General features: G+C 52.2%; 1 long non-coding RNA gene across 2 annotated transcripts; it reads left to right on the top strand.

The window, feature by feature from the left end:
* Positions 1–8551: 8551 nt before the first annotated feature.
* LOC144367403 (uncharacterized) lies at positions 8552–17529 on the top strand. Of its 2 annotated transcripts, XR_013426760.1 has the most exons (3): positions 8791–9275; positions 10684–10811; positions 15476–17529. It is a non-coding gene; the product is annotated as an uncharacterized LOC144367403 (long non-coding RNA). The 2 variants fall into 2 exon arrangements; XR_013426759.1 differs by having other exon boundaries at positions 8552–9275; positions 10684–17529.
* Positions 17530–18267: the final 738 nt, after the last annotated feature.

Genomic DNA, 18267 nt, shown 5'->3' on the forward strand with positions numbered 1-18267 from the left:
AGGGGAGGCAAAAGAGGTGGGACAAGCAAGAGTCCTGAAATCAAGGAACAGGGACAGGGTCCTCAAGAAGGGAGACCGGGGGCTCCAGCAAGGAGCCAGGTCCAAGAATGGGGAGCCAAGTGCCAGGACCCGGTCTTAAGTTCTATTAAAACATGCAGGGCTGGGGAGAGGAGAAAGGGGAGCAAGCAAGGGTAGGGGGTGGCACAGCGAGAGGAGGGCTCAAGGCCCAGGTTCACTGCTGGGTGTCAGAATCAAGGAGCAGGGCCTGGGCAGAGAGAGTCCAAATTCCCAGGCAAGGTGCTCAGCTGTTTTCCCAAAGGGAGCCCACAGGCCAAAGCCCAGTTCCAGTCCCATGGACCTGGTGAGCATCCTAGGAATGGGATATTTAAAAGGGGCCCAGTAAGGACAGGGACAACAGGAGGACTGAAGGAGGGTACAGTGTGAAAAGTCAGAGGAAGTGTGTTGATGGGGTGCAGGCCAGGACTCCAGAAAGGAGTCCAGGCTAGGGACCAACAGGATGGCCCAGGCCATGAAAGGGCAGGGAAAGGCGTGGTTGGGAAGGCTGGTGATAGTATTGTTCTGAGGTTCAGGGAAGCAAAGTGGAGTAGGGTACTGGCCCCAGCAAGGTCCGCAGTCAAAGTGCAGGGAAGCACAGAGAAAAAGGGCTCCAGAGGCTCAAGCAAGGAGGCAGGCCAGATAATGGAGAGCCAAGTGCCAGAGCTTGGGCAGGGGGCTCAGGACAGTGGACAAGACTTTGGAGGGATGGCAGGTTATCCAGCAGAGGGCAGGCAGGCTTCTGGGCCAGGGCGATTGCCAGGTGTCAGGGTTCCAGTTGCAGGACCAAAGGCCCAGAGAGAGCAAGGAGTCCAGGCAAGGGCAGGACTCAGTTTCCCATAAGGCATGCTGGCCCAGTTGAGAATCCAGGGACAGAGACCTGGCAAAAGAGATCTGGCAAGTGAAGGCAGCCAGGAACAGGGTAATGGGAGGGCATGGAGTGGGTCTCTGTTGGTGCGTGGGAAGAAAGATCTAGGACCCAAGCCAGGTGCCCAGGCAAAGGGCCCACCTGGCTAACAATGGATGAGTGATCCAAGTAGCAGAAGAACTGCAAGCGTGAGGGGAAAGCCCAAGGGGAAGGGAAAGAAGGGCTGCACAAGAACGAGGAGATAGAGAAAAGCACAACAGGCACCTAAGGGAGAAAACTTGCAGTCCCAAGCAAGGGGTCCCCAGGTCAGACCCAACAGGAAGAGACTCTATGCTACATGAATTGACATGAAGAAAACTGTCAGGGGTTAATGTGAGCTCCAGGCCCAGAGACTGAAGCACAAAGGGTCAGGGTTAGGGAGGGCTGGATTGGCGTAGGGGCAGCATGCAAGGCCAGAGGGCAGGGAAGGGAAGGAAGGGGATCGCTCAGGGCTGGGTTGGTGCAAGTCTTAGTTAACTGCCAGGCCTCAAGGTTCAGGCAGTGAAGAGGACTCAGGTGAGTGGCACAGCTTTGTTTCCCATAGGGAGCATTCAGGGAGCAGAGGCAAGCCAGTTCCACTCCTCTGCTCCAGGTGAGTAGATCCTCAGAGAGAAACCTGGACCAAAGGAGGGGTCAAAGAGAGTACTGTGAGGGGATTTCTGGTGTGTGTAAATGTGGGGCGATCAGGCTGCCAGCACCCATTTGAGCAGCATAGGTTAGGGAGAAGCATGTGGAGTGGAGGGTACGGGTAGTGCCAGGATACCACAGCCTGAGGGAATTAGAAGGGAGGCACAGGAGGGGGCCAGTAAAAGGGGCCTGAAACCAAGGGACAGGGAAAGGATCCTTAAAAAGGGTAGCTACGGTCTCAAGCAAGGAGCCATGCCCAGTAATGGAGAGGCAAGTGCTAGTACCTGGTCATGGATGTCTGTGGGAGCTCTGATACCTCTGCAGCCTGGGTAGAGCAGACTGACTCCTTCAGGTGACAGACCCCTCCCACTTTGGTGTCCAAGCTAGACTGTTTTTTGCCTCAGCCCATGTAGAAGGGACTCACCCCTACATTTATGAGATCACTTCCATCTGGGTGCCCAGTGAGGTGGGGGCTTGTATACAGCTGTAGCCAGGGTAGCAGGGACTTGCCCCTCCAGGCAGGATACCCCTTTTACCTTGATGTCAGGGGGAGCTCGTATCTAGGCACAGCCAGAGTAGCAGGGACTAGACCAGGCAAGAGATCCATCACAGCTGGGTTTGTATAGCGGCTCTTATAGAGCTGCAGCCAGGGTAAAAGGGATATGCCTCTTCAGGGGGAGACCCCTTTCACCTGGGTGTCTGGAGGAACTCGAATACCTCTGCAGGCAGGGTAAAGGGGATTCACCCCTCCAAGTAGGAGATGCCTCCCAACTGGGTGTCTGGTGAGCTAGTACACCACCCTAACCAGGGTAGAGGGGACTCATGCCTCCAGGTTGGAGACCCTTTCCACCTGAGTGTTGTGGGGATCTTCTATATCGCTGCAGTCAGGTTAGAGGGGACTCGCCTTTCCAGGCAAAGACCCCTCCAACCTCGGTGTTGAGGGGAGCTCATATACCACTGCAGCCAGGGTAGAGGGCACTCGCCCTGCCAGGCTGGAGACCCCTCCCACCTGGTGTCTAAAGGGGCTCTTATACCACTGCAGCCAGATTAGAGGAGACTCAAACCTCCAGTTGGGGAACCCCTCCCACCTGAGGGACTGGGGGACCTACTATACCTCCGAGCCAGGCTAGAGTGGACTCGCTCCTCCGGTTGGGAGATGCCTCCCACGTGGTTTCCTGGGAGCTCTTATGTAGCAACAGCCAAAGTAGAGGGACTTGCTTTTCCTGTTGGGAGAACCCTCCCACCTGTGTGCTGGGATTTTGTATTGCTCATATACCACCAAAGCCAGGGTAGAGGGGACTCGCCCCTCCAGGGAGCAGACCCCACCCAACTGGATGTCTGGGGAAGCTTTTATACCTGCACAGCTAGGGTAGAAGGGATTCTCTGTTCTAGGTGGGAGACCCTTCCTACCAGGGTGTCAGGGGGAACTCTCATCCTGCCACAGCCCAGATAGAGGGGATTCACCCTTCCAGGCCGCATACCCCTCCCACCTCGATGTCAGGGGGACATCTTATACCACCATAGCCAGAATAGAGGGGATGTGCCCCTCCAGGTGGGAGACCCCTTCCACTTGGGTGTCCAGGGGAGCTCCTATAGCACCACAGGTAGGGAAGGGGAAAACTCGTCACTCCAGGCGGGAGACCCCTGGAGTGCCATAGGAAGCTAGTATACTGGGCCAGCCAGGGTAGAGGGGACTTGCCCCTCCAGGCGGGAGATCCCACCCACCTAGGTGTGGGTGGAGGAGGTCATATACCACTGTAGCCAGGGTCATGGTGACTAACCCCTCCAGGGAGGAGACCCCTTCAACCTGGGTGTAGCTGGGAGCTTATATAACACCTTAGCCAGGGTAGAGAGGACTCTCCCCTCCAGGTGGGAGACTCCTCCCACCTGGGTGTCAGGGGAGCTCATATACTATAGCAGCCAGGGTAGAGAGTTCTTGCCCCCTCCAGGTGGGAGACCCCTCCCACCAGGGTGACAGGCGGAGCTCATATACTGCAGCAGCCAGGGTAGAGGGGACTCACCCCACTATATTGGAGACCTCTTCCACATGGGTATGATGTGTGTGTGTGGGGGGGCTTGTATACCACCATATCCAGGGTAGAGGGGACTTGCCACTCCTTGCCAGAGACCCCTCCCACACAGGTGTCTGAGGGAACTCCTACACCACTGCAGCCAGGGTAGAGGGGACTCGCCCCTCTAGGCATGAGACCCCTCACACCTGGATGTCTGGGGGAGCTCCTATACAGCAGCAGCCAGGGGAGATCCCACTCGCCCCTCCAAGAGGAACACCCTTCCCACCTGGGTGTTAGGAGAAACTCATATAGTGCTGCAGTCAGGAGAGAGTAGACAAGCTCCTCCAGGTGAGAGACCCCTTCCTTCTTGGTGCCAGGGTGTGCTTTTATTCCACCTTAGCCAGGGTAGAGGAGACTCGCCCCTCCATGTGGGAAACTTCTCCCACCTGGTTTTGAGGGGGAGCTCTTATACTGCTACAGCCAGGGTAGAGGGGACTCACCTCTGCACATGGGAGACTTCTCCCACCTGGGTGGCCTGGATGCTTTTATATGGCACTAGCCAAATTAAAGTGGACTCTAGCCCTTCCAGGCTAGACACCCTTTTCGCCTGGGTGTGGGGGATGAGCTTGTATATCGCCGCAGCCAGGACACAGGGGACTCACCAAGAAAACCCTCCTACCTGTATGTCAGGGTAGCTTGTATACCACCACAGCCAGGGTAGAGTTGACTCGCCCCTTCATGCAGGAGACCCCTCCCATGTGGGAGTCACAGAGGGCTCTTATATTACCTCAGCCAGGGTAGAATGTACTTGCCTTTCCAGATTTGAGACTCCTTCCACCTGGATGTCCAGGGGAGCACCTATACAGCCACAGGCAGGGTAGAGGGGACTCTACCATACAGGCTGGAGACTTCTCACACCTGGTTGTCAGGGGAACTCCTATACCACAGCAGCCAGGGTAGAGAGGATTCGCCCCTCCAGGCAGGAGACCCCTGCAACCTGGGTGTGGGAGGTGAAGCTTTTATACCCCTGGAACCAGAGTAGTGGGGACTTTCTCCTCCAGACAGGAGACCCCTCCCACCTAGGTGTCAGGGGGAGATCTTATACCACCACAGCCATGGTAGAGGGTACTTTCCCCTTCAGGTGGGAGACCTTTCCCACCTGGGTAGCTGGGGAGCTCCTATACCACTGAAGACAGGAGACCTCTTCCATCTGGGTGATCTTGGGAGCTCCTATAATGCTGCAGCCAGGGTAGAGGGGACTCACAGCTCCAGGAGGCAGACCCCTTCCACCTGGGTGTCAGGGAGAGTTCCTATACCACTGCATCCAGGGTAGAGAGGACTCACCACTCCAATCTGGAGACCTCTCCCACCTGGGTGTCCAGGGGAGCTTGATTACTTCTGCATCCATGGTAGAGGAAACTTGCTCTTACAGGCAGGAGTCCCTGACATTTGGGTATCAGGGGGACCTTCAATACTGCCACAGGTAGGATAGAGGGAACACACCCCTGAAGGCAGAAGACCCCCCCCCCACCTGGGTGTACTAGGATTTCTTATATTGCAAGAGCTAAATTAGAGGGGACTCACCCTTTTAGGTGGGATACCCCTCTCACCGGGGTGTCAAGGGAGCTTGTAGGGTGGAGGGGACTTAGCTAGGGTAGAGGGGACTCGCCCCTCCAAGAAAGAGACCCCTCCCAACTGGGTGTTTGGGGGCACAGGTATACAGCTGCAGTGAGTGTAACTGGGACTCACCCCCCCCCCCCCAGGTGGGAGACCACTTTCACTGATTGTCAGGGAGAGCTCTTATCCTGCCGCAACCATTGTAGAGGGGACTCGCTCCTCAAGGCAAGAGACCCCACCCCCCTGGGTATGTGGGGGAGCTCTTGTATCTTCACAGCCAGGGTGGAGGGGACTTGCCCCTTCCAGCAGGATACACGTCCTACCTGGGTCTCTGAGAAAGCTGGTAAACCGCTGCTGCAGCCAGGTAGGAATAAGGCACCCTTCTAGGTTGGAGACCCCTCAAACCTGTGTGTCAAGGAGAGCTCCTTAAGCACTGCAGCCAGGTTAGAGGAGACTTACCCCTCCAGGTGGAAGACCCAACCCATCTGGGTGTCAGGTGGAGCTCATATAGCCCAGTAGCCAGGGTAGAGGCAACTCTCACCTCAAGGCAAGAAATATCTACCACCTAGGAATGGGAGTGACTCCTATACCACCTTAGCAAGGGTAGAGGGGACATGCCTCTTCGGTCAGGAGAACCCTACCATCTTGGTATGTAGCGGGAATCTTGTATACCACAGCAGTCAGAATAGAGGCTTTCAAGCAGGAGACCCTTCTCATCTGGGTATCTGGGAGAGCTAGTAAATTCCTGCAGGCTGGGTAGAGGGACATTACTCTTCTAGGCAAAAAGATACTCCCTCCTGGGTATCAGGGGAAGCTCCTTAACCACTGCAGCCAGGGTAGAGTGGACTTGCCCCTCCAGACAAAAGACCCTGCCCACCAGGGTGTCAGGTGGAGCTCATATAGCCCAGCAACCAGGATAGAAGCAACTCGCACCTCCAGGTGAGAGACATCTCCCACCTGGGAATGGGATTAAATCCTATACCACCTTAGCAAGGATAGAGGGGATTTGCCCCTCCAGGCGGAAGACCCCTCCCACATGGGTGTCTAGCGAGGGGGGATCATATACACCTGCACCCTTGGTAGCAGTGACTCACCCCTCCAGGTGGGAAACCCCTCCTACTGGGGGTAGAAGGGGTCTTATACCCCAGAATCCAGGTTTCAGGGGACTCTTCCCTTCATGTGGGAGACCCTCCCACATTGGTGTGGGGGAGCACCTATACTGCCAAAGTAGTAGGGACTCACCCCTCCAGGCAGGAGACTCCTTCCACCAGGGTGTGGTAGGTTACTTGTAGACAACCTTAGACAGGGTAGAGGAGGCTTGCCCATCCAGGCAGGAGACCCCTCCAACCTGGCTGTCATCTGGAGCTCAAATACCACTCCAGCCATTGTAGAAAGTACTTGCCCCTCCTGTCAGGTAACCCCTACCATCAGGGTGTCAGTGGGAGCTTATATACCACCACAACCAGGATAGAGGGTACTCACCCCTCCATGCAGGAGACCCCTCCCACCAGGGTGTCTGGGGCAGCTTGTATACCTCCACAACCATCATAGAGGAGAGTCACTCCCACCTGGGTGTCCAAGGGAGCTTGATTACTGCTGCAGCCAGGGTAGAGGGGAGTCACCCCCAGAGGTGCGAGACACCTTTAACCTGGATGTCGGGGGGAGTCCTATACTGGCATAGCCAGGGTAGAGGGAACAAGCCCCTGCAGATGGAAGACTCCTCCCTCCTGGGTGTACTGAGAGCTCTTATATAGCAAGAGCTAAAGTAGAGGGGACTCACCCTTCCAGGCTGGATACCCCTCCCACCTGGATGTTTGGAGAGCTTTTATACTGCCAAAGCCAAGGTAGAGGGGACTCTCCTGTCCATGCAAAAGACCACTCTCACTTGAGTGTAGTGGGGTGCCTGTATACCACCTTAGCCAGGGTAGAGAAGACTTGCCCCTCCAGGAGGGAGACACCTCTCACCTGGGTGTCTGGGAAAGCTTGTATACCGCCACAGTCAGGGTAAAGGGTCCTCATTGCTCCAGGTGGGAGATCCTTCCACCTGGATGTCAGTAGGAGGTCATATACCCAGTAGCCAGTGTAGAGGGCACTGGCCCTCCAATTAGGAGACCCCATAATCTGTGTGTTGGGGGAGCTTCTATATCAACAGAGACAGGGGAGAGGGGACTAAGTCCTCCAGGCAAGAGACCCCATAATCTGTATGTTGGGGGAGCTCCTATATCACCAGAGCCAGGGAAGAGAGGACTAAGTCCTCCAGGCAAAAGATCCCTTCCACCTGTTTGTCAGGGGAGTTCATATACTGTCACAATTAGGGTAGAGGAGACTCAACACTGGAGGCGGGAGACCACTACCACCTGGGTTTAGGGGGGACCTCCTATACCACTGCAGCCAGGGTAGAGGGGACTCACATCTCCAGGCCAGAGGCCCTCCCACCTGGGTGTTAAGGGGAGATCCTTTACCTTTGCAGCCAGTGTGGAGGGGACTCACCCCTCCAGGGAAGAGACCCATTCTACCTGGGTGTCAGGGAAAGTTAGTAAACCACTGCAGCCAGGTTACTGGGGACTTGTCCTTTCAGGCAGGAGACCCCTCACATCTGGGTATGGGAGGAAACTTGTAGACCAAAGTAGCAAGAACAGAAGGGACTCGGCCCTCCAAGGAGGAAACCCCTCTCACCTTGGTGTCTGGGAGAGCTGGTACACCCTCTCAGCCAGGGTAGAGGAAAGTCACCCCGCTAGGTGGGGGACCCCTCCCACCTCAGAGGAAGCTACTTAACTTCTGCAGCCAGGTTTGAGTGGATGGTGAAGGCGATCCCCGACTCACTGTCTTGACAGGGTCACAGTGAGAAAAAGTGTTGGCAAAGCCGCTCTCCCACTGTCTTGACAGGGTCACAGTGAGGATGAATGCTGGCAAAGCCACGCTGGTTGGTGGGTAACCGAAACCATGAGACCCTTTTTTATGTAATTGGGACTTTGCATTTTCATGCTTGTTTCTCACAGGAGGCATGAGTATGTTAAATGCCAAACAAATTAAATTTCAGATGGCTAGAACAGAACAGGTAGTTCATGCCTTGGAAGCTGTTCTGCTACCCACCCCTCAGCATATCAAGGACAAAGAGAAAGGCTATTCTTCTATCTTAGTACATTGTGGACAAACCTAATATCAGACAACAATCATCCTCTGAAAAACAAACTCTTTGAGAACTAGTGCACATTGACTGAAAAACAAACTCTTTGAGAACTAGTGTACCTTGACTGAGAAACAAATTCTTTGAGAACTAGTGTACCTTGACTGAGAAACAAAGAAACTCTTCAAGAAAGCAGCTCAACCAGTTTTATGAGAATAAATTTAGGAATCAATTAAAATAGCTTTATAAGACACAGTTTTAGAATAATGTTAGAAATATTATTTTATTTAGATTCTTAAGTTTAGAAATTCTTAAGTCTTTAGTTGTATAGGTTTCTGATATGTTTTAAGGATGATTCATAAACTTTAGGACATTTTAAATATAAGATTTAAAGGGACTTTTTTAGATGGGAATTTTAGATTAAAAATAGAGTACAAGTGTACTTTAGGTTAATGATTAGTTAGGAGACTTAGAGTCTGGTTACATAGTTTGGCATTAGTTAATAAGAAAATAACATATCTTGGGAAAAATAGTAAATCTTGGGAAAATCTGAAGGAAGTAAATTGGTGACATGTTTTATTGATGATTCTGTACTTTTGATGATTGTATGGCTGGGGGTCATATCCTGGAAGAATGTAGATCGGTGTGCTCTCAATCATGGTTAAGGAAATGTCATGTCTTGGCAAAGTTTTAAATTATATAATCAATGACGTATTGTGAATCTATAATGATGAGAAAAATTGTAATAAAAAGGGGACCCAGAGAAAGCAGCTTTAGCTCTCTCTCTGAAGATTGCTCAAACGGAACGACTCCTGTCTCATCATTTCGCCGACGCCACTCCTCCTTCAGGACTCCCTGGACCCCGCTGGGGCTGGCCCTCGGCAAGTGGACTCTTCCTCCAGGGAGAAGACCCCTCCCACCTGGGTGTCAGGTAAGCTCATATACCCCAGCAGCCAGGGTAGAGGTGACTCAAACCTCCAGGAAAGAGATAACTACCCACTTGAAATGGGGATAAATCCTATACTGCTTTAGCATGGGTAGAGGGGACTTGCCCCTCCAGTTGGGTGACCCCATAACCTGGGTGTAGGGGGAGGTCCTATACCACCATAGTCAGGGGAGATGGGACTCAACCCTCCAGGTGGAATATCCCTTCCACCTGGTTGTCAGGGCAGTTCATATACTCCCACAAGCAAGGTAGAGGGGACTCACCACTGGAGGCCAGGAGACCCCTACCACCCGGGTGTAGGGGGGACCTCCTATACCACTGCAGCTAGGGTAAAGGGGACTCACCTATCCAGGCCAGAGTCCCTCCAAACTGGGTGTCAGGGAAAATAATTTACTGCAGAAGCAAGAATAGAGGGGACTTACCCTTTCATGAGAGAGTCCCATCCATCCTGGGTGTCAGGAAAAGCGACTGAACCACTGCAGCCAGAGTAGAGATGACTTGCCCCTTCAGGTAGGAGACCTCTCTCATCTGGGTATCAGTGGGGGGTGGAGCTCATATACCACAACAGTCAATATAGAGAGTACTCACCCCTCCAAACAGGAGATCCTTTTCACCTGAGTTTTTGGAAGAGTTGGTACACCCCCTTAGCCAGGGTAGAGGGAAGTAACCCCTCTAGGCAGGAGACCCCTCCCACCTGGGTGTCAGGGGAAGCTCCTTAACCACTGCAGCCAGGGTAGAAAGGACTCGCTCCTCCAGGTAGAAGACCCCTCCCCCCTGGGTGTCAGGTAGAGCTCATATACCCCAGCAGCCAGGGTAGAGGCAACTCGAAACTCCAGGTAAGAAACACCTCCCACCAGGGTATGGGAGTAACTATACCCCCTTAGCCCAAGTAGAGGGGACTCGTCCCTCCAGGCGGAAGACCCCTCCCACCTGGGTGTCAAGTGCAGCTCATATACCCCAGCAGCCAGGGTAGAGGCAACTCACAACTTCAGGCAAGAGACACCTCCCATCTGGGAATGGGGGTAACTCCTATCCTGCCTTAGCCAGGATAGAGGGGACTTGCTCCTCCAGGCAGAGGACCCCTCCTACATGGGTGTCTGACGAGGGGGGGGTTATATACAGCTGCAGATGGGGTAGCAGCAACTTGCCCTCTAGGGGGGAGACCCCTCACTATTGAGGGTAGGATGGGGCTCTTATATCCCCTCAGCCAGGATTGAGGGGACTCGCCCCTTCTGGTGGAAGACCTGCCACCTGGGTGTCATGGGTTACTTGTATACCCCCTTAGCCAGGGTAGAGGATACTCGCCCATCCAAGCAGAGACCCCTCCAACTGGGCTTTCAGTGGGCACTCATATACCACCACAGTCACAGAAGAAAGTATTTGCCTCTCCTAGCGGGAGAACCCTCCAACCAGGGATTCAGTGGGATCTCATATAACACCACAACCAGGACAAAGGGGACTCGATTTTCCAGGCAGAAGACCCCATCCACCGTGTCAGAGGAAGCTGTTATACCACTTCAGGTATGGTAGAGGTACTTTCCCCTTTAGGTGGGAGACCCCTCCCATTTGGGTGTGGGGGGAGCTCCTACTCACTCCTCTAGGCAGGACACCTCTCCCACCTGGGTTAGTATATCGCTGCAGGTGGGGTAAAGAGACTGGCCCCTCCAGTAGGAAGACGCCTCCCACATGGGTGTCTGGTGAGTGGTGGTTCATATACAGCTGCAGCTGGGGTAGAAGAGACTTACCCCTCCATGTGGGAGATTCCTCCCTACTGAGGGTAGGAGGGTGCTCTTATACACCTGCAGCCAGGGTTCAGGGAACTCATCATTTCAGGTGGGAGACTCTCCCACCTGGGTGTCACAGGGAACTTGTAAACCACCTTAGCCAGGGTAGAGGAGACACGCCCATCCAGGAGGGATGCCCCTCCAACTGGCAGTCAGTGGGAGCTCTTATACCACCATAGCCAGGGAAGAAATTACTTGTCCATCCTGGGGTGAGACCCCTCCAACCAGAGTGTCAGGGTGAGCTCATATACCGCCACAGCCAGGATAGAGGGGACTAGCCCCTTCAGGTGGGAAAACCCTCCCACTTGGGTGTAGGGGGAAGCTCCTATACCGCCACAGCCAGGGAAGAGGGGACTCGCCCCTCCAGGCGGGAGATCCCTCCCACCTGGGTGTTGGAGTAGAGGGAACTCTACCCTCCATATGGAAACCTCTTCCACCTGGGTGTCCTGGGGAGCTCCTATACCGCTGAAGCAGGGTAGAGGGGACTCTAGCCTCCTGGCTGGAGACTCCTCCCAACTGGGTGTCAGGGGAGCTCCTATAACGCAGCAGCCAGGGTGGAGGGGAGTCACACCTCTAGGCAGGAGACCCCTCCCACGTGGCTATCAGGGGAAGCACCTTAATCACTGCAGCCAGGGTAGAGTGTACTCACCCCTCCAGGCTGAAGACCATTTCCACCTGGGTGTTAGGTGGAGCTGAAATACCCCAGCAGCCAGGGTAGATGCAACTAACATGTCCAGGGGAGAAACACTTCCCACCTGGGAATTGCAGTAATTCCTATATCACATTAGCCAGGGTAGAAGGGACTTGCCCCTCCAGGCAGAAAACTCCCACCTTGGTTTCAGGTGGATCTTATATACCCCAGCATCCAGGGTAGAGGTGACTCGCACCTCCAGGCAAGAGACACCTCCCACATAGGAATGGAAGTAACACCTATACCGCCTTAGCCAGGGAAGAGGAAACCCGCCCCTCCGTGTAGGAGGGGGCCCTTATACCCCTGCAGCCATGTTTGAGTGGACTCGCCCCTTCAGGAGGGAGACCTTCCAACCTGGGTGTGTGGGGAGGAGTTTTTATACCACTGCAGCCAAGCTATTGGGGCTCGCCCTCCCCCAGGCAGGAGACCTCTCCCACCTGTGGGTCGAGGGGAACTTGTACACCACCTTAGCCAGGGTACAGGAGACTCACCCATGCAAGCGTGAGACCCCTCCAACTTGGCTGTCAACAGGAACTCATATACTAACACCGCCAGTGTAGAAAATAGTTACCCCGACAGGAGGGAGACCCCTCCCACCAGCGTGTCAGTGGGAGCTCATATACCACCACAGACATAATAAAGTGGACTCGCCTCTACATGTGGGAGACCCCTCCCACCTGGGTGTCTGGGGGAGCTTGTATTCCTCAGCAGCCCGTGTAGTGGGGACTTGCTGCTCCTTTTGGGAGACCCTTCCCACCTGTTTGTCAGTGGGATCTCCTATATCGCTGCAGCCAGGATAGAGAGGACTGGCCCTTTTAGGCGGGAGAACACTCAAACCTGTGTGTGGGGGGGAGAACCTATACCACCACAGCCTGGGTAGAGGGGAATCATCCATCCAGGCTGTATACTCCTCCCACCTGGGTTTAAGGGGGAGCTCTTATACAGCTTCAGCCAGTGTAGAGGGTACTCGCCCCTCCAGGAGGGAGACCCCTTTACTTGGGTGTCCTGAGAAGCTCCTATACTGCTGGAGCCAAAGTAGAGGGGACTGGCACCCCTAGGCAGGAGACCCCTCCCTTCTAGGTGTCAGGGGGAGTTCCTACACTGCTTCAGCCAGGATACAGAGAAATTGTCCTTACATTTTGGAGACCCCTCCAATCGAGGTGTTGAGGGGAACTTGTACACCACCTTAGCCAGAGTGAACTGGGTGAGCTCTTATCCATCAGCATCAAGGGTAGAGGGACTCGCCCCTCAATCAGGAGACCCCTCCCACCTGGGTGTCAGGGGAGGCTTGATTAGTGCAGCAGCCAGAGTAGAAGGGGACTTGTCCCTAAGGTGTAGACCTCTCCCACCTGGGTATTGGGGGGAACTCCTAAACTGCTACAGCCAGAGTAGAGAGAACATGCCCTTGCAGGCGGAAGATCCCTCCCACCTGGGTGTACTGGGACCCCTTATATGGCAAGAGCTAAAGAGACAAGGCAGGGGATCCAGCAGGGTGCAGTCAGGCTCCAGGCCCAGGACCACAACCAGGTGTCAGATTTCCTGGTGCAGGACCAAGCACCCAGAAAGAGTAAGTGGCCAAGGTGAGAGGCAAGGTTCTTCCTCATAAGACGCTCTGGCCTAGATGAGAATCCATGGACAGGGACCTGGCAAAGGAGGTCTGGCAATGGAAGGGTGCCAGAATGAGGGCTATGGGAGGGCACAGACTCTGGTCATGGTGGGTGCGTGGTGGGAGGTGAGCCAGGACCCTAGCCAGGTGCTCAGACAAAGTACCTACCTTACTAACCAAGGACAAGGGACCCAAGGAGCATGAGACTCAGTAGGACCAGGGAAATTTGCAAGCCATTGGGGAGGATGGGCTGCACGAGGAGGGCCATGATACAGAGGGAAACTCAAGAGGCACCTAGGGGAGCACTCTGGCAGGCACAATCAAGGGGCCCCCAGTTCAGACTCAACAGGAAGACACTCCACGCTATGCAAAGAGACATGAGGAAAGTGGTCAGGGGCTCAATGGAGCACCCAAGCAGGGGGACACAAATGCCAAGGGTCTGGGTTAGGGAAGACTGGGATGGGGTAGGGGCAGCAAGCAAGGCCAGAGGGCAAGGGAGTGAAGGGAGGGGAATCTCTCAGGGCTGGGTTGGAGGAAGTTGCATATTAACTGCCAGGTGACAAGTTTCAGGTGGTGAAAAAGATACAGCAGAGGTTAGGGCAGTGTTTCCCTAGAAAACATTCAAAGCGGAGAGACCAGCCAATTCAGCTTCTCAGACCCAGGTGAGTAGATCCTCAGAGAGGAACCTGGACCAAACAAGGGGCAAAAGAGGGTGCTGTGAGGGGATGCCTGGCATGTGGAGGTTGGAGTTGGGGTCGGTGAGCAGCCAGGACCCATTCGAAGAGCCCGGCTAGAAAGAAGCAGTGGTAGCAGAGGGTCTGGCAGTGCCAGTATACCACAACATGAGGGGATCAGAGGGGAGGCACAGGAGGGTCTGGCAAAGGCACCTGAAACAAAAGGACAGGGACAGGATCCTCAAAAAGTACAGGCAGGGGCTAAAGCAAGGAGCCAAGCTCAGTAATGGAGAGCCAAGTTCTAGCACCTGGGCCTGGGTGAATGAAAAGGAACATGGTTGGGGATGCAGCGGGAAGGTAGTAAGTGGAATAGGTGGCAAAGAGAGACAAGGCACAGGTCCACTGCTGGGTATCAGGTTCAGGAGCAGGGCAAGGGCTTAGGGAGTCTAAAGGGCCCAGGCAAGGGGCAGGGCTATGTTTTCTCAAAAGGAGGCCACAGGGCCAAGAGGTGAGGTTAAGTACTGTTGGGGACCGCAAATCAAGTCAAGATGGCACCTGGCAGTTTGCCAGGAGGAGTGGTTTATGAGGCAATGTCACCAAGCCATTAAGATAATGGGGATTCCTTATTGGCTGATTGCTGTATCTGGATAATGCTAATTGAGTCTAGCTGTGTGTAATCTGTTAGGTATATATACCGCTGTTGTTCCATAATAAAGGAGATCCCGCTTCAACCTTCAAGTTGCTTGTCACCTCCCAGTTATTTTGCCCAGTCGGACTGTGGCAAATGGTGGCTCATACAGGGGAACTCTGGGACGCTCGGGGGTAAGTGACAAGAAAAGCTGCCTGTCCCTTGAAATAGATAGGACAGGAGGAAAGCTGCTCGCCCTGGAAACAGATAGGGCAAGAGGACAAATGGCCATTTCAAGAAAATGGAGAAGATTGATACAGTGTGTTTTTGTTTTGTTTTGTCTTGGTGTGTTGTATTGTCTTTGTTACAGAAGTATGGGATCAGAAGTTAGTAAAAATCAAACCAAAAGGGTGTTAAGTAAATTGCTAAAGGAAGGAGGCACCACAGTAAAACCAAGAACAGTTAGGGCATATGTTGATAAAAGCCCAGGAACTCTAGTCAGAAAGAGGAAGAAAGTTCAGAAGAGAAAGGACTATCAGGGAAGGAGTTACAACAAAAGGCTGCTACTAACCACTTTTTGTCACAAGAGGGTGCGTGAAACAGCATGGCATAGCAAGCTGCAGCACAGCAGGGACTTTCCAGCTGGTGGTGGCCACTGGCCCTTCACCGCCCCCCGCCATGGGGCTGCCCGGGGAGCAGGGCACTGCTGCTGGCAGTGGAGGACGCGCTCGGTGCCCCTGATGTTTGGCCATTTCCAATGCCAATAACTAATGAGTCATCAATTTTTCCCTATTTGCTACAGGTGCTGCCACGGGACTCCTCGCTATTCCTGTGAATACAAATGTTCAGAATGCTATTTTATCTCAAATCCATAACAGCTGATATCCAGAACTCCAGTTTTCAATTATAGTGATAGCATTTACCTTCAGATGCTTTGGTATTTTACAGCTTTCACCATAGCTGCATCAGCTTATAGTTATTATCATTAAAGGTTCTGACCCAGTGATTGTCTGGAGTTGGGGGTCTGTTTGTGTTTCCACAGGGAGAATAGCAACCGATTTGGATTCCAGAGAGACTAACTAAAGTGATTTCTACAGACCAAAAAAAAAAGATGATTTGGCTCAAATCCATAACAGCTGATATCGAGAACTCCAGTTTAGCTATCCTTACATCTGCGATAATGGTTCTCCCATACCTGGAGGCTAATGAATAATGAGAACCATTAAGGCCTATTTCAAATGTAAAAAACCTTGAGGCTTACTTGTGGGAATACCTTCAAACCCATATGCAAGTTACAGGAAGAAGGATGAAATATTAAAAGAAGAGTCAAATCCAGGTGTAGCCAGGATTCTTTTTTCAATTTTATTTTTTGAGCTCATACAGACCTAGGTTAATGTTTTTCTGATCAGTTCTATTTTTTTTATCAACTGTGGAGTTTTTAAACATTGCAATGGAGATTTCATCTGTGAAAAGCTACAAGGCCTTTACTATTGTGTTAAGTGTGCTCACTTGTGTTATGTGTTGTATGTTATGTGTGCACACTTGTGTTATGTGTTGTATGTCTGTATGTGCTTATGTCCATATATCATTTATGAGGAGCACTCATAAAAATTTAAAAAATGGGTCCAAATATATTTTTTTCACTTGATTTAAACAGTTTAATTTAAATTGGGTAAACAGATGAAAGTAAAGATACATTTAAAATTAAGCTTACAAGTTTTTCTAGGTGTTCAAAATGTTGATGTCTATGAAATAATCTACCGAAATTCAGAAAGGGAATTGTTTTAAAATGTGAACCAAAAAAGAGGTTAACAGATCTGTTTATTTACTTTCACCTTTCTTTTTCATTATATCTAATAATTTTGTTCAGGATAATCTACTAAATTGTTTAGAAAATTGTTTTCTTAGTGCCTGCTGGAATGCTACACATTTTTCTTTAGCCATCATTGCCAGAATCACTACCTTCATCCCAGTGCCAGTGAAGACAAAAATAGAAGAATTTCCAGTATTATTGAACAACCAAATGAGACTTTGGAATTACAGCTACCATCATCACAGCTGTTGCTGTTTCTGCTGCTGCTACTATAGCTTCTGCAATAGCTATCACAACAAACAGTATAAACTGATACATCAATGAATAATTTAACTCAACAAGTAATGGTCAATCAAAGAGTCAATTTACTTTAAGAAGAAATAAACATATTAATGGATTCCTCTCATTTTAACTGCTTACAGAACTTACCTGGACTGTGTATCACTTGTATGCATTATGTATTAATCTATTGATAATTGTAATAGAACCAGGGTATCTTTGCTGACAGTGTCATTGGTAGTACAATTTTTCCAAGGGATTTTCACTTGGAACCATCAATGGCTTGGTTTCGTGGCATTTTGTATCCTCCTCCTTCTGCTTGTGGCAGGTTGTTTATGGTAAACCACTATGGTTGCTAAATATATTGGGCTGGTAGTCTAAGACAGGTAAGATCTAATTACAATGGTACCAACCTAAGCCACTAGGCTGACAATTTGAGGTCAGACCATCCGATGATGAGTAAGAACCATATGTAGTATTGGACAACCTAAAACAGGCACAGTCCCTAAACCACATACTTGTTGTTTAATAAAACAAAAGGGGGGAGATGTTGGGGACTGCAAATCAAGTCAAGATGGTGCCTGGCAGTTTGCCAGGAGGAGTGGTGTGTGAGGCAATGCCATAAAGCCATTACAATGATGAGTATTCCTTACTGGATGATTGCTGTTTCTGGATGATGCTAACTGAGTCAAGCTGTGTGTAATCAGTTAGGTATATATACCACTGTTGTTCTGTAATAAAGCAGTTCCCGCTTCAACCTTCAAGTTGCTTGGTACCTCCAGGTTATTTTGCCCAGCCAGACTGTGGCAAAGTACCCTGGCCCTGGAGAGCATCCTGGAAAGGGGATCAGGAAAGCAGGACTGGGAGAGACAGGAACAACAGGAGGGCAGAAGGAGGGCACAGCCTGAAGGGCCGGAGGATGGGTGGGGGTGAGTGGGGCCCAGGAACCCAGCAAGGATCCCAGGCAAGAAATCTAGAAGAGGGCCCAGGCCAGGGGAGAGAAGAGAAGGCCAGGGTCAGGAAGGCGGGGCTGCACTAGGTTACTGCATTACAGGGAAGCTAAGGGGAGCAGGAAAGTGGCCCCAGTGAAGGGCTCTTAGACAATGCCCAGAAAAGCAGTGAGCAAGGAGGGCCACCAGAGCCTCAAGTGAGGAGCCAGGACAGGGAACTGAGAACCAGGGCCAGGCTTGGGCAGGGGGCTCAGGACAGTAGATAAGATTTGGAAGGGAAGGCATGGGATCCAGTAGGGGGCAGTCAGACTCCAAGCCCAGGGCCACCTCCAGGTTTCAGGGTTCTTGGTGCTGGACCAAGCACCCAGGGAGAGCACGGGGCCCAGGTGAGAGGCAGGGCATTGTTTCCTATAAGGTGCCCTGGATCAGATGAGAATCTGTGGTGATGGTCCTTACAAGGGAGGCCAGAAAAAGGAAGGGGGCCAGAAGCTGGGTAATGGGAGGGCAGGGCAGAGGTTCATGGTGGGTGCATTGAGGGGCAAGAGCCAGGAC

Source organism: Ictidomys tridecemlineatus, chromosome 10 (genome assembly GCF_052094955.1).
Source record: "Ictidomys tridecemlineatus isolate mIctTri1 chromosome 10, mIctTri1.hap1, whole genome shotgun sequence".
NCBI classification, from domain to species: domain Eukaryota; kingdom Metazoa; phylum Chordata; class Mammalia; order Rodentia; family Sciuridae; genus Ictidomys; species Ictidomys tridecemlineatus.